The 15194-nt window shown below is 39.7% G+C and overlaps 1 protein-coding gene across 9 annotated transcripts in view; it reads right to left on the bottom strand.

Annotated features, from left to right (window-relative positions):
- The window catches only part of LOC140726984 (inositol polyphosphate-4-phosphatase type I A), a 228939-nt gene that overhangs the window by 106706 nt on the left and 107039 nt on the right, over nucleotides 1–15194 (bottom strand). For 8 of the 9 annotated variants that reach the window (XM_073044076.1, XM_073044079.1, XM_073044070.1 and 5 more), the window contains one exon: nucleotides 11695–11779. The gene's annotated coding sequence lies outside the window, so the exon portion shown is untranslated. Of the gene's footprint in view, nucleotides 1–1262; nucleotides 1357–11694; nucleotides 11780–15194 lie in introns of all 9 variants that reach the window. The other variant, XM_073044071.1, reaches the window with a different exon arrangement.

Genomic DNA, 15194 nt, shown 5'->3' with positions numbered 1-15194 from the left:
GTCTTTTTTGCCTGGAGTGAATCAACTCAACAGATTTATATAAAATTATAAGAGGCACTGATAGCATAAATAGTCATAATCTTTTCCTCATCATAAGAATAGCAAAAACTGGGCTCTAAGGAAAAAGTCCTTTCACACAAATCACAGAGTAGTCACTAACTGGATTTCACTGCCAGAGATGTCAGATACCTTAATTTGGTTTAAGAAACATTTAGACAGGTACTTAAAATAGACATGGTAATGAAGGATACAAACCCAATGTGGACAAATATTTCTGAAGTTTAACTGCTAAACGGTTGGTACAAAGGGTCCATTTCTGTGCTGTATAACTTTGTGACTCCATTAGGTCAACAAAATCTCTTGTATTATTTAACAAAGTTCTTCTCAGAACCCACTTTATTAACACAATTGTCTCGTGGTGATTTTACATGGTCTATGTCAATCATAACTTATTTCACGCCCATTACACTTCAACAGAAACTTCCAACATTCATTTTCTATTTTATGTCCCTTGTGTTTAAATACTATCAATGTGAACAAATTGCCTGAACCTACTATATTAATTACTTTCCTAATCTTAAAAACCCTAATTAGGTCACTTGAAAATATTGTTTTCATGGGAAAAGTCCATATTTTAATAAAATGAGATTTTACTAAAATAACTAATTTTGAAATGACTTAGCAGGCAGCAACAACATATTGATATTAATAGTACAAAATTGAACACCAATTGAAATTTCATGAAGTCAATTTGGTCCATTTTCCAAATATAATAACTAATTTTGTTTCTTGATTTGGAAAGTGAGATAAGTGCCAAGAATATGTATGAATGTAAATGGATTATAAAGGAATATTCAGGAAAGCGATCTGGGCTGAGGTCATCAAAACAATCAGAACAAGGTGCAGAAAAACTAGAAAAGCAAGATCTTGCACCAATTTGCTGAGCAGAAATACTGGGGGAAAAAACACAAATTTCTAAAGACTACATTGAGCACGATACAAGATACTTCACGCGAACAGTAACAGATGTGAAATAAGTTATCATTGACATAGAACTGTTCCTTGACATTTAGGGGACAGTAACAAAATAGAGAAGATATAAACCAGAATGATTGAGAACATGTGAGAAATATACATCCTTTAACTCAGAAAAGTCAAAACAAAACTAGGTGAAAACCTGTAAATTTTTATTTAAACAAAAATTACAAATTTTAAAATTCTGTTTCCTAGGTAATTATCTTCAAATTACGGAATTCACGTACCAAAATTTCACCTCAACATTTTCAATGCAAGTTTATAATGTCTGCCTTCCATCCAGTATTGAAGGACCAAATGAAGTTGGCAGCTCCTGTTTAACTGCAAAGAACAGCAGACATTCCTCTTGATTTTCAACTCAAAATTGGAGAAACATGTTGTACAATAAAATACAGCCCTTATAAATTGAAATTATTCAAATGTTACAAGAACTTTCTTGTCGGTGCAAAGCAATTTGCTTTGCCAACAAGATGCCACAGTAACTGTTCTTGTATGACTGGTTAGCTTGTGTACTGACTAGATCACATTCCCATTAAAGGAAGTTTAACTGCAACCAAAGTTGCCTGGGTAACTAGAATTAGGAGATTAAAGTGAAAATGAAAAAGGAAGCTGATGTAATATAAAGATGGAAAGCCCAAGAATTCTAAAAAAATTTTTAGGTCTCAAGACAGCATGAATATAAATTAGTGGGTATCAGAAGAGGGAAACTAGAAATCCATTTTGTAAAATATAAACTACAAAATATAGAACACTACAGCACAGTACAGGCCCTTCAGCCCTCCATGTTGTGCCAACCCATATAATCCTTAAAATAAAAGTACTAAACCCACACTACCCCATAACCCTCCATTTTTCTTTTATCCATGTGCCTGTCCAAGAGGTTCTTAAATACCCCTAATGTTTTAGCCTCCACCACCATCCCTGGCAAGTCATTCCTGGCACTCACAACCCTTTGTGTAAAAAACTTACCCCTGATGTCTCCCCTAAAATTCCCTCCCTTAATTTTGTACATATGCCCTATAATAAACGAAAATCTGGGAACTCAAGCCCAAGAAGATATCTGCATGGAGACAGTGATCATGGCTACGTCATTTTCGCAAGTTGGTACCATTCATAAGAGAATAATGTTAACATTGCTCTAAAGGGAAGAGGAATAGGAAAAACTGGGATGCTCAAAAAAGTTGCAAGCACAGAAATTCTTGCCCTCACTACAGAAAAAAGAAAAGTGAATTCAACAAGTACTGATTCAATTCTGGTATTCAGAAACAAGTGGAATAATTTGTGACAAAATTGAAGTACTTGGTAAACATGGGCTGATGAACAAATGCCAGTAAATTTAAAGTCAAAATCTATCCAATTTGATTGGGGTAGCACAGTGGTGAGCACTGCTTCATCAGTACCACAGTGAAAGTTGTCTTTGTTAAAGTCTAAATATAGAGCTTCAAGTTCTTATAACTGCTTTAACGTACAGACTCTCTCTATGACTGTGAGGGCTTTCTCAGAATGTTCCAGTTTCCTCCCACATGCCTAAGATGTATCGGTTGATAGGTTAATTGATGACCATAAAAATTTCCCCTAGTCTATGTGGGTGGCAGGAGAATCAAGGGAGGAGTTAATGGAGTGCAAGGTGAAAATGGGCTTCGAGTACTGTAGATCAGTGGTTCCAAACCTGGGGTCCATAAGAATTAAGCCACATGGTCCATTGAGTCTGTTTCACCATTCAATAATTGTTGATCCATTTTCCCCCTCCTCAGCCCCACACTCCAGACTTCTTCCTGTAACTTTTGATGTACATCCAATCAAAATCAAAAAGGCGTGTCAAAAGGGCAATGTTATGACAGTCATAGGAGATTTCAACATGCAGGTCGATTGGGAAAATCAGGTTGTAAATGGATCTCAAGAGAGTGAGTTTGTTGACTGTCTATAAGATGGCTTTTTAGAACAGTTTGTCGTTGAGCCTACTAGAGGATCAGCTATAGTGGATTGCGTATTATGTAATGAACCAGAGGTGATTCGGGAGCTTACAGTAAAAGAACCCTTGGGAGGCAGTGATAACAATATGATTGAATTCAACTTGAAACTTGGTGGACAGAAAGCAAAGTCTGACATAGCAGTATTTCAGTGGAGTAAAAGAAATTACAGTGGTATGAGAGAGGAATTGGCCAAAGTAGATTGGAAGGAAATGCTGGCAGGGATGACAACAGAGCAACAATAACACGAGTTTCTAGGAACAATGAGTAAGGTGCAGGATAGATGTATTCCAGAAACAAAGAAATGCAGGCGCCACCCCCCCAGAGCGTTCCTAAGAAACCTTTCTTAAGCCGAAATGGCGTAAAGCGAAGGACCATTAATTTATATGGGAAAAATTTTCGTAAAAGTGAAAATCCTCTTTGTAATGTGAAAACAGGTTAATAAAGTAGGTCTTTTGTAAAAGCGAAGTGGCGCAAAGTGAACATTTGTAAAGTGGGGGACGCCTGTAATCAAATGGCAAAATAGTACACCCATAGCTGACAAAGGAAGTCAAAGCTAATGTAAAAGCAAAAGTGAGCAAAGCAAAAATTAGCAGGAAGTTGGAGGATTGGGAAGCTTTTAAAAACCTACTGAGAGCAACTGAAAGAATCATTAGGAGGGAAAAGACGAAGTATGAAATCAAGCTAGCAAACAATATCAAAGTGGACAGTAAAAGCTTTTTCAATTATGTAAACCAAAATGAGAGTGGATACAGGACAGCTAGAAACCGAAGCTGGAGAAATATTAACAGGAGCCAAGGAGATAGCAGATAAACTAAATGAGTATTTTGCATCACTCTTTACTGTGAAAGACACTAGCAGTGTGCCAGATGTTGAAGGGTGTGAGGGAAGAAAAGTAAGTGCAGTTACTATTACAAGGGAGAAAGTGCTCATAAAATAGAAAAACCAGAAGGTACATAAGTCACCTGAACCAGATGAACTGCACCCAATGGTTCTGAAAGAGGTAGCGGTAGAGATTGTGGTGGCTTTAGAAATGATCTTTCAAAAATCATTAGACTCTGGCATGGTCCTGGAGGACTGGAAAATTGCAAATGTTGCTCCACTCTTTAAGAAAGAAGGAAGGCAGCAGAAAGGAAATTATAGACCAGTTAGCCTGATCTCAGTGGTTGGGAAGATGTTGGAATCATTTGTTAAGGATGAGGTTATGGAGTACTTGGTGACACGGGACAAGATAAGACAAAGTCAACATGGTTCCCTTAAGGGAAAATCTTGCCTGATGAACCTGTCGGAATTCTTTGAGGAGATTATACACAGGATAGATAAAGGGGATGCAGTGGATGTTGAATTTTTGGACTGTCATCTCTTCTATTTTTACATATTTGAAAAAGCTTTTATTATCCATTTTGATATTGTTTGCTTTCATATTTCATCTTTTCCCTCCTAATGATTCTTTCAGTTGCTCTCTGTAGGGTTTTAAAAGCTTCCCAATCCTCCATCTTCCCACTAATTTTTGCTTTGCTCTATGCCCTCTCTTTTGCTTTTACATTAGCTTTGACTTCCCTTATCAGCCACGGTTGTACTATTTTTCCATTCGAGTATTTTGTAATACATCAATCTTGCACCTTCCTCATTTTTCTCAGATACTCACATCATTGCTGCTCTGCTGTCATTATTGCCAGCATTTCCTTCCAATTTACTTTGGCCAACACCTCTCTCATACCACCTGAGCTAATGGCAGGAGTCGATGGCATGAAAAAAGTTGAGAATCTCTGATGTAGATGGATGCTTGATGGTGGCCAACGACATAGAGGGCCAAGGTCTGTTTCCACACTATATGATGGTAATCATGTATTTTGAAATTTCATAAAGACACCTAGAAAGTAAAACAGTAGGTTGGATCATCTGACCTGTAGCTATAGAGAAGTACTTATCTTTATTGCTGGCTGTCCAGATTAGCAGAATCCCTTGGTAATTGTCAAAATGCTACTGTGAGCTTAATCTCCTGTCCTCTGACTATAAACAGTCTGCCTTTCCAGCAATCCAAGATTCTGCATCTGAATCACTAATTGGCAAGAAGCCTTCAAGTGAATCAAAGCCCTGGGAAGGAACAAGGTCTCTGAACCAATGAGGGACTGGGGTCACCTGAAAAGTTGTTGCTTACTTGGGGAAAGATTTAAGTTGGCATGCATGAACCTTTTTATTCTTTTTGATGTTGACACATAAAACCCCATCTTAGATGCATATGGAATTTTGCAGCCAATTTGATTCAAAGTACAGCCATAAAATTATATTATCCTCTGAATCAGAGTTAGTTCTTCCAAAGAGTCATATGTTGTCATTATAGGTATTTCTATTCTCCATGGCAAGCTTAACTTTAATCTGTTGAGTATTGTTGATTGTTGTTTAAAATAATAGCTGGCAAAACTAATAACGTGATTAGGCAAGGGTCATTTAATATTTTGCTGTGTTTAAGTTATTATTTGACTGCAAATATGTTGAAGAGAGTTAACTAATATTAACATGTTGACTGTATTTCACTTGCATCTGTTCTTGAAGCTAATCAATGACAGTCTTTACCAGCAAACCATTCCCATCACATGGTGAGTAACATGAAGTTCACCATGGGACCAGCTTGCTGAACTTAGGTGGGAGTTTGCCAGTCTAATCAAAATACTAAGCATTAGTACAGGTCAAAAGTAGTGGTGCCACAGGAAACTGCAGATGCTGGAAATCGGGAGCAAAAGACAAACTGTTGGAGGAACTCAGTGGGTCAGACAGCATCTGTGAAGGGAAATAAGATAGTCAATGTTTCAGGACAAGAAAGATGAAAAGTTGTGTCCAATTCCTTTTTCGAAAAACTGACACTTATAGGATGACAGGGGCAGTCAATGGATTAATCATGACGTCACCTTGAATGGAAACACGTCCTTAGGATCACAGAGTCAGCATCAACAAATATGCACCCAGTAATGGAAGCCAAAAGTTATTCCTGCCACATTCCCATCAACTCCTCCCAATTCTACCACTCATTTACAAGTTGGGGGCAAGTTTATGGCCAATTATCCTACAAATCTTTGGAATCCATAGGGAATTAGAACGCCCAGGGTAAATGCACACAGAGAAAGTACAACCAAGACAATATCTGCAAATACTGGAAAACCAAGCAACATACACAAACTGGGGGAGGAATTCCGCAGGTCAGGCAACATCTATGGAAAAGAGTACAGTCAATGTTTCGGGCCGAGACCCTTCATCAGGACTGGAGAAGATGAAGAGTAGATTTGAAAGGTGGGGGAGGAGAGAGAGAAAAACACAAGGTGATAAGTGAAACTGGGAGGGGGAAGGGTGGAGTAAAGAGCTGGGAAGTTGATTGGTGAAAGAGACAGAACGCTAGAGAATGGGAATCTAATAGGAGAGGACAGAAGGCCATGGAAGAAAAGGGGGAGGAGCATCAGAGGGCAGGCAAGAGATAAGGTGTGAGAGGGAAAAGGGGATGGGGAATGGTGAAGGGGAGGGAGCATGACTGGAGAAATCGATGTTCATGCCTAGACAGGTTGGAGGCTGCCTAGACAGAAGATAGATGTTGTTCCTTCTACCTAAGAGTGGACTCATTGTGACAATGAAGGAAGTCGTGGATTAACATATCGGAATGGGAATGGGAAGTGAAACTAAAATGAGTGGCCACTGGGAGATCCCACTTTTTCAGGCAGATGGAGTGTATGTAGGTGCTCGGCGAAGTGCTCTCCCAATCTACGTTGGATCTCACTTATATACAGGGGGATGCACTGGGAGCACCGGACACAGTATATAACCCCAACAGACTTACAGGTGAAGTGACACCTCTGCTGGAAGGACTATTTGGGGCCTTGAATGGTAGTGAGGGAGGTGGTGTAGGGGCAAGTGTAGCATTTGTTCCACTTGCAAGAAGTGCCAGGACGGAGATCAGTGGGGAAGGACGAATGGAGTCATCTAGGAAGCGATCCCTTTGGAAATCAGAAAGTGAGGGAGAGGGAAAGATGTGCTTGGTGGTGGGATCCCATCGGAGATGGCTGAAGTTACGGAGAATTATGTGCTGGACACGAATGCTGGTGGGATGGTAGCCGAGGACAAGAGGAACCCTATCCCTGGTAGGTGGTGAGAGGATGGGGTGAGAGTAGACATGTGTGAAATGGAAGAGTTGCAGTTGTGGGTAGCATTGATCATGGAGGAAGGAGAGCTCCATTTTTTGAAAAAGGAGGACATCTCCTTCGTTCTGGAATGAAAAGCCTCATCCTGAGAGCAGATGCGGTGGAGAAGTAAGAATAGAGAGAAGGGAATGGTATTTTTACAAGTAACAGGGTGGGAACAGGTAGAGTCCAGGTGGCTGTGAGAGTCCATGGGTTTATAATAGACATCAGTAGATAAGCTGTCTCCAGAGACAGCGGGATCAAGAAAGGGGAGGGAGGTGTCAGAAATGGACCAGGTAAATAAACACTGCCCTCAACCACATCTCTTCCATTTCACACACATCTGCTCTCACCCCATCCTCCTGCTCCCCTACCAGGGATAGGGTTCTTCTTGGCCTCACCTACCACGCCATATCCACCACATAATTCTCCGTAACTTCCACCATCTCCTATGGGATCTCTCCACCAAGCACATCTCTACCCCCCCCCAACTTTCTGTTTTTCGCAGTGATCACTCCCTACGTGACTCCCTTGTCTATTCGCCCCTCCCCACTGTGCTCCTCCTGGCACTTACCCTTGCAAGTGAAGTAAGTGCTGCACCTGCCCCTTCACCTCCTCCCTCAGTACCATTCAGGGCCCCAAATATTCCTCTCAGGTAAGGCATCACTTCACCTGTGAGTTTGCTGGGGTCATACACTGTGTCTGGTGCTCCTGGTGTGGCCCCCTGTATATTAAAAACATAGAAAACCTACAGCACAATATAGGCCCTTCAGCCCACAATGCTGTGCTGAACATGTACTTATTTTAGAAATTACCTGGTGTTACCCATTGCCCTCTGTTTTTCTAAACTCCATGTACCTATATAAGAGTCTCTTAAAAGACCGTATTGTACCCCATTGGTGAGACCCAACATAGATTGGGAGACTGCTTCATCAAGCACCTACACTCCGTCCGCCAGAAGAAACAGGATCTCCCAGTGGCCACCTTTTTCAATTCCACTTCTCATTCCAATATGTCAACCCATGACCTCCTCTACTGTCGCAATGAAGCCACACTCAGGTTGGAGCAACAACACTTTATATTCTGTCCAAGTAGCTTCCAACCTGATGCAAGGAACATCAATTTCTCGATCTTCCAGTAATGGCCTCCCACCATACTCTATCCTCTTTTTACTCTGTCATCTCCTCCTTGCCTACACATTGCCTCCCTCTGGTGCTCCTCCCCACTTTGCTTCCTTCCATATCCTTCTGTCCTCTCCTATTAGATTTCCTCTTCTCCAACCCTACATCTCTTTCACCAATCAACTTTTCAGCTCTTTACCTCACCCCTTCCACTTTCACCTATCACCTTGTGTTTCTCTCCCCCTCCCCCCCAATCTTTTGAATCTACTCATCTTTTATTCTCCAGTCCTGCTGAAGGGTCTCGGACCAAAATGTTGACGGTGCTCTTTCCCATAGATGCTACTTGGCCATTAGGCCATAGTACGTATGTATGTAGGCCTCCGTTAGTCTCGATAGACCATGGATTTACGCCTTGGAAAGCTTCCAGGCGCAAGCCTGGGCAAGGTTTTTTTTTTAAATGGAAGACCGGCAGTTGCTCAAGCTGCAAGTCTCCCCTCTCCACACCACCGATGTTGTCCAAGGGAAGGGCATTAGGACCCATACAGCCACATATCCTCTGATGCCCTGACTGATCAGGAAACTATCAACTCCCACCTTAAATACACGCATGGACTTGGCCTCCACCACAGTCTGTGGCAGAGCATTCCACAGATTTATTGCTCTTTGGCTAAAAAAAAAAATTCCACCTTACCTCTGTTCTAAAGGGTCGCCCCTCAGTTTTGAGGCTGTGCCCTCTAGTTCTGGATATCCCCACTACAAGAAACATCCTTTCCACATCCACCCTATCTAGTCCTTTCAATGAGATCCCTCCGCATTCTTCTAAATTCCAGTGAGTACAGGCCCAAGGCTGCCAAACATTCCTCATATGGCCTGAGTTCCTCCAGCATTTTTGTGTGTTGCTTGAAAGTACAACCTCCACCCAGGCAGCACAAGGGGCCAGGACTGAAGCTGCATCACCACTCAATGAGGCATTAACTGTAATAGCTTTGTCATAATGCTGCACTAGAGACTTAAAGGAACAGATAACTTTTCTTCCAGGTGAAAAAGCATAGTGTTGTTCCTAACAAATTTTATTTATAAATATGATTTGAACTATGGTATATAGAGCATAATTTCAAAACCTAAGCTGCACATACTCGATTTCCTCACTTGCAAACCCCAGTCAGTTAAGATTGGCAAACACGTCTCCTCCACAATCTCCATCAGCACAGGCGTACCACCCTTAGACCCCAGCTTTACTCACTTTATGCTTATGAATGTGAAGCTTAACACAGCTCAAGTGCCATATTCAACCACTGCTGTTGGCTGAATCACAGGTGGTGACGAATCAGCAAAAAGGAGGGAGAATGAAAATCTGGCTAGTGGTGTTATAACAATCTCTCCCTCAATGTGAGCAAGACCAAGGAGCTGATTATTGACTTCAGGAGGAGGAAACCAGAGCTCCTTGAGCCAGACCTCATGGGAGGATCAGAGGTAGAGAGTGTCAACAACTTAAAATTCCTCGCTGTTATCATTTCAGCGGATCTGTCCTGAGCCCAGCACGTTAGTGAAACTAAGAAGAAAGCAAGCAGCAGTTCCACTTCCTGAGTACTTTGCAAAGGTTCAGCCTGAAATCTAAAGCTCTGATAAACCTCTAAGGATGTATGGTGCAGAGTATATTGAGTGGGTGCATCATGGCCTGGTGTGGAAACATCAATGCCATTGAATGGAAAATCCTGCAAAAATAATGGATATAGCCCAGTCCATCATAGGTAAAGCTGGCCCTGCCACTGAGCACATTTATGTGGCAAGTTGTCATGGGAAAGCAGCATCCATCATCAGGGACTCCCATCACCTAGGTCCTCCTGTCTTCTTGCTGCTGCCATCAAGAAGGTGATAGAGGAGCCTCAGGACTCACACCACCAGGTTTGGGAAGAGTTTTTATCACTCAACCATCAGGCTCATGAAACAAAGGGGATAACTTTACTCAACTCCACTTGCCACATCACTGAAATATTCTACAACCTATGGTCTCAATTTCAAAGACTCCTCTCATATTCTCAATATTTATTGTTTATTTATTTACTATTATGTTTTCTTATTTTGGATTTGCAGAGTTTGTTGTCTTTTGCATATTGCTTGTTTGTCCTCCCCGTTGGGTGTGGTCTTTCATTGATTCTATTATAGTTCTTGGATTTACTGATTATGTCTGCAAAAAAGTGAATCTCAGGGTTGTACATGGTGACATATAGTTTGATAATAAATGGTGACATATAGTTTGATAATAAATTTACTTTGAACAAACTCAAGCAGCAGAAGGACAAATTGAAAATGTTGCTTTAAAGGCATTGAAGAATCTTGCTTTTTTTTTTAAAGACAATAAAAATAAAGAAATTATGTGAAAACTTCATATAAAATATTAATTGCGCTTTAGCCTGAACGCCAAGGCCAATTCTGTGCACTTTACTTTAGAAAGGATGTCAATGAGTTTTAAAGGGAACAAAAAACATTATCAAAATAATAGCAACTTCAATACTATGGAGACTAGCAATTGAGTCCTCTGGAAGGAGAGAATGTTCAGAAAAGATTTAGCAAGAAGTTCTCAAAAATTTTAAATACTTTGGAGTAGTAAAAAGGAGGAAACTGTTTCTTACTGCAGAAGGACTGATTACAAGCGGACAAATGTATATATGAATAATTGGCAAAAGAACCAGAGACAGTGTGAAACTAAAGAAACTGAATAATGATAAGGGAGGTACAGCTTTAAAGGTGAAGAAATCTTCACCCGGAAACTGCATTCTCAGTGGGGCCCCAGTGCCCATATTCCACTGAGAATTACCAAGCTACTAGAGAATTTATTACCGTACAGATCCATCAATTCTGCACTCTAAAGTCCCATGTATGCAAAAAAAGAGCTGTGGTTCATCTGATATCCCTTACAAGAGACATTACAAGTCAATGGTCCAAACAATATTTTTCTAGACTTTATCAATCTCTGATTTTCTTTAGTTACATTTAAAGAGAATACTTTACTCACTCCTGATGTATTAACTTTGTAGCAAGTCCTATAAGGGATTACCACAGTAAAAGGAAAATGAGAATTGTGTGTACTTTCTTGTGTCAAATTTCACTAACAATAGCAACAGTAGTCTAAATACATCTTGGAGAATAATGATAGTTCAGGTAATTGCCCTAGAAATTGGGAAGAAGAAGAATCTAATGATCTGTTTTAGAGGAACCAAGTTGGATAGCCTTGTTTCTTCCAAACTACAAGTTAATGTATAACAACACCATTACTTAAAAGTATTAAACCAAACTTCTTCAGTAATATAGAAATTAGAAAAAACATGTATGGAATCAGACTTGTAAATTGTAAACATTTGTCAGATTCATTAAATGATCATGTACAAATCTATTACTTACATATGGCAGGATTGATTTGCTTGTGTTATTGAACGTCTCTGCATTTCATCATCTTAAAATGAGATTTTCTACATTCACGATCCACCTTTGAAAAAAGAAGAAAAAGAAAATTTATAAACCTGCACTTGTGTTTTGTTGAAACACTTTTACTCCAGCATCATAAGGTGAGGAATGATTTATTCTGGTTGGTTTCTCTCTTTGGCCTCTCTCAACTTCTTTAAATATTAGCTATATGCTTATTTAGCACTAAAACATAAGAGCATAAATCAAACTGATACTGTGATAAACCTGTAAGAATGGTACACTACACACATCTCATTGCTTTCCTGCAGACAAAAATTGGGAGTCTAACTGTATTGATGGACATTTTTCATAGTTCAAGAGGACACAGTTTCACACTTGAGCCATTACATTTCACCTCTTCTTTGTGGTGGCGTGTTGGGGAGGAAGCATTAAGAAGAGGGACACCTCACGTCTTAATAAGCTGGTAAGGAAGGCGGGCTCTGTCGTGGGCAAAGTACTGGAGAGTTTAACATCGGTAGCTGAGCGAAGGGCGCTGAGTAGGCTACGGTCAATTATGGAAAACTCTGAACATCCTCTACATAGCACCATCCAGAGACAGAGAAGCAGTTTCAGCGACAGGTTACTATCGATGCAATGCTCCTCAGACAGGATGAAGAGGTCAATACTCCCCAATGCCATTAGGCTTTACAATTCAACCGCCAGGACTTAAGAACTTTTTAAAAGCTATTATTAATGCTTTTGAGATAGTGATTTAGATGCATATCATATTTTTTACTGAGTTAAGTATTGTATGTAATTAGTTTTGATACAACAAGTGTATGGGACATTGGAAAAAAAAGTTGAATTTCCCCATGGGGATGAATAAAGTATCTATCTATCTATCTATCTAAATATAATGTGTTTGCTTGTCCACTGCAGAGATACACTTCCAGGAATGTGCTCTGTAAACTGAAAAATGTAAATTCATTTGCAGGTCTACAAGGGATTTTTTTTAAACACAAAAAAAAACGCAAAAGCTGCAAATACAAGAAATCTACAACAAAATAAAACAGAAAATTCTGAAAGCAAGTAATATATTGTGGAAAGAGCAAGAGTTAATGATTTAGGTACTCCTTCCGCAAATGCTGCCTAATCTACTGAGTATTTTCAGCATAATGTCTTTGTATTTGCCAAAGTTTACACGGTTTTTCTGTATTTAAAAGGAATTTAATAATACTCCAGACTTATTATGGTCCAGTTATAAAATATTGTCAAAAGTTCTTTTCAGAAGAGTGTGCTGTATGAGTTATATGTACTGTGTTGTGCACCTTGCTCCAGAAGAGTGTTGGTTTGTTTGACAGTATACACGTGTACTGTTGAATGACAACCTTGAACTTGAGTATGATCTGAGGAAGACCAGTCTTCAGACATTTATAATAATTTTATCTATAGAAATCTGATCACTGTAACAGCACTGAACTGGTTTGCAAAACAGACTGCACAAGTCAATTATTAAGGACCTTCATCTACTAAGTTTGGCAGAGGATGGAAATCTATGTAATTCTTTGCCACAGACAGTTGTGGAAGCCAAGTCATTGGATATATTTTGAGGTGGAGATTGACAGGTTCTTGATTAGCAAAGGTATCAAATGGGGAGAAGGCAGGAGAATGTGTTTAGCAAGGATGATAAATCGACCATGAAGGAATGGCGGAGTAGACTCAATGGACTTAATGGCCAAATTCTGCTCCTATGTCATATGGAATACAAGTTGCTGCTGTTACAGTAAGATATGTTATACAAGATGTCATAAAAGCTTGATTTACTGTTTTACACTCTGCCCTCAGTGCGTTTTGAAAGAGATTTAAAACTACTTTAAGTGTATTAATGACAACCCTGATGCAGCGTTTCAACCTGAGACATCAATAATTCCTCCCCTCCACCCACTCCCACTGATGCTAGATTACTGCCTGGTTCAGTATTTTGATGACTGGTGTTAAAGTTCCTGAAAGTAAAATTTAATAGAATCAACCACAGGAATTTGTAGGCTTATAGTTCCAATCAAATTACCCATAAATTAGAAACTGAATACAATTTGTAAGAAATTACAAATAAATTGCACTGTGCTAGTACAGAAGGAAATGCTCTGTTTGTTCCTTGATATTTTCTGGTACAGTCAGCCTTCCTTATCCGCAGGTTCCGCATGCGTGGATTCAACCAACCATGGATCAGGAAAACCTGGATGTTCTCTCTCCAGCACTTGTTGTTTGAGCACGTACAGACTTTTTTCTTGTCATTATTCCCTAAACAATACAGTATAACAACTATTTACGTAGCATTTACATTGTATTAGGTATTATAAGTAGTCTAGAGATGATTTAAAGTATATGGGAGGATGTGCATAGGTTACCAGGGATTGGGAATCGAAAAAAAACCAAAAGTTCTCTAAGTCGGAACAGCTATATCCGGTATTATTTAGCATTAGTTAGTCAAACGTTTGTCTTAGTATATAGTATATATTTTACCTTTCTATGCATATAAAACACTTAAGAAATGTATGTATTTCAATAATTAAACCACTGCATTGCTTAGTAATAATTGCAGCTTTCATCAGGGCAGAGCCTTCACATGCTCCATTATTCTCACTTTATCCTTTAAAATTGTTCCTATCGTTGACCGACTGTGCCTAACACTTTTCCAATGACTGATGGTGTTTCACCTCTTTCCGATCGCTTTATTATTTCCACTTTATTTTCAAACGTGATCGTGATTATTTTCGTGAACAGAAACACTGCGGATTCAGAGCTCTGCCGAGTCCCAAGGACCACCGCTCTGAGACAGGTTAAATAAGGTCCGGAGCTCTGCCGGGTCCTAAAGTCCACCGACTTGAGCATCTGTATTTTTTGGTATCCGAGGGGAGTCCCGGAACCAATCCCCCGCGGATAAGGAGGGCTGACTGTATTCGTTCTCGTTAGTAAACCACTGTTGCCCTTTGAGGAAAAGCATGTAAAACAGGGTAATTTCTTCTGCAGTTCAGCCTTTGCACTTGTAAGGTACCACAATCCAGTAAGACATCATTTTCACATACTACAAAGTACTCTGGTTTCAGTACAAAGCATTGATTTTCCAATTAACCCAATTCTGCTCTGAAGGTCAAAGTAGCATAATCCATTGTTAATGTCCTTTTCCTGAGTGTTCAAATCAGTTCTGAACTCAGTTAAAAAAAAATCAAAATTTCAAGAAGGCTTTACATGCCACATATGACCTGGCTAACTATCGTCTTTGCAGTAACTAAGATTAATTATCTGTATGTATTTGTTTTTGACCTTGCTTTGTGCAAAGTAATTACAACTTTTGGTCATGTTTTACTACAAGCCAATGGAAATAATTTGTATCGGCATCATGGCTCACACAGATATACTGGGCTGTAGGGCGCTTTTTGATGCTGTACAATTCAAAGTTGAATTTAACTGCACTTTAATACAATACATTCTCTAAA

The sequence above is a fragment of the Hemitrygon akajei genome, chromosome 4 (assembly GCF_048418815.1).
Source record: "Hemitrygon akajei chromosome 4, sHemAka1.3, whole genome shotgun sequence".
Lineage (NCBI taxonomy): Eukaryota > Metazoa > Chordata > Chondrichthyes > Myliobatiformes > Dasyatidae > Hemitrygon > Hemitrygon akajei.
Note: the sequence above shows the minus strand (reverse complement) of the source record. Positions and strands in the feature narration are given on the sequence as shown.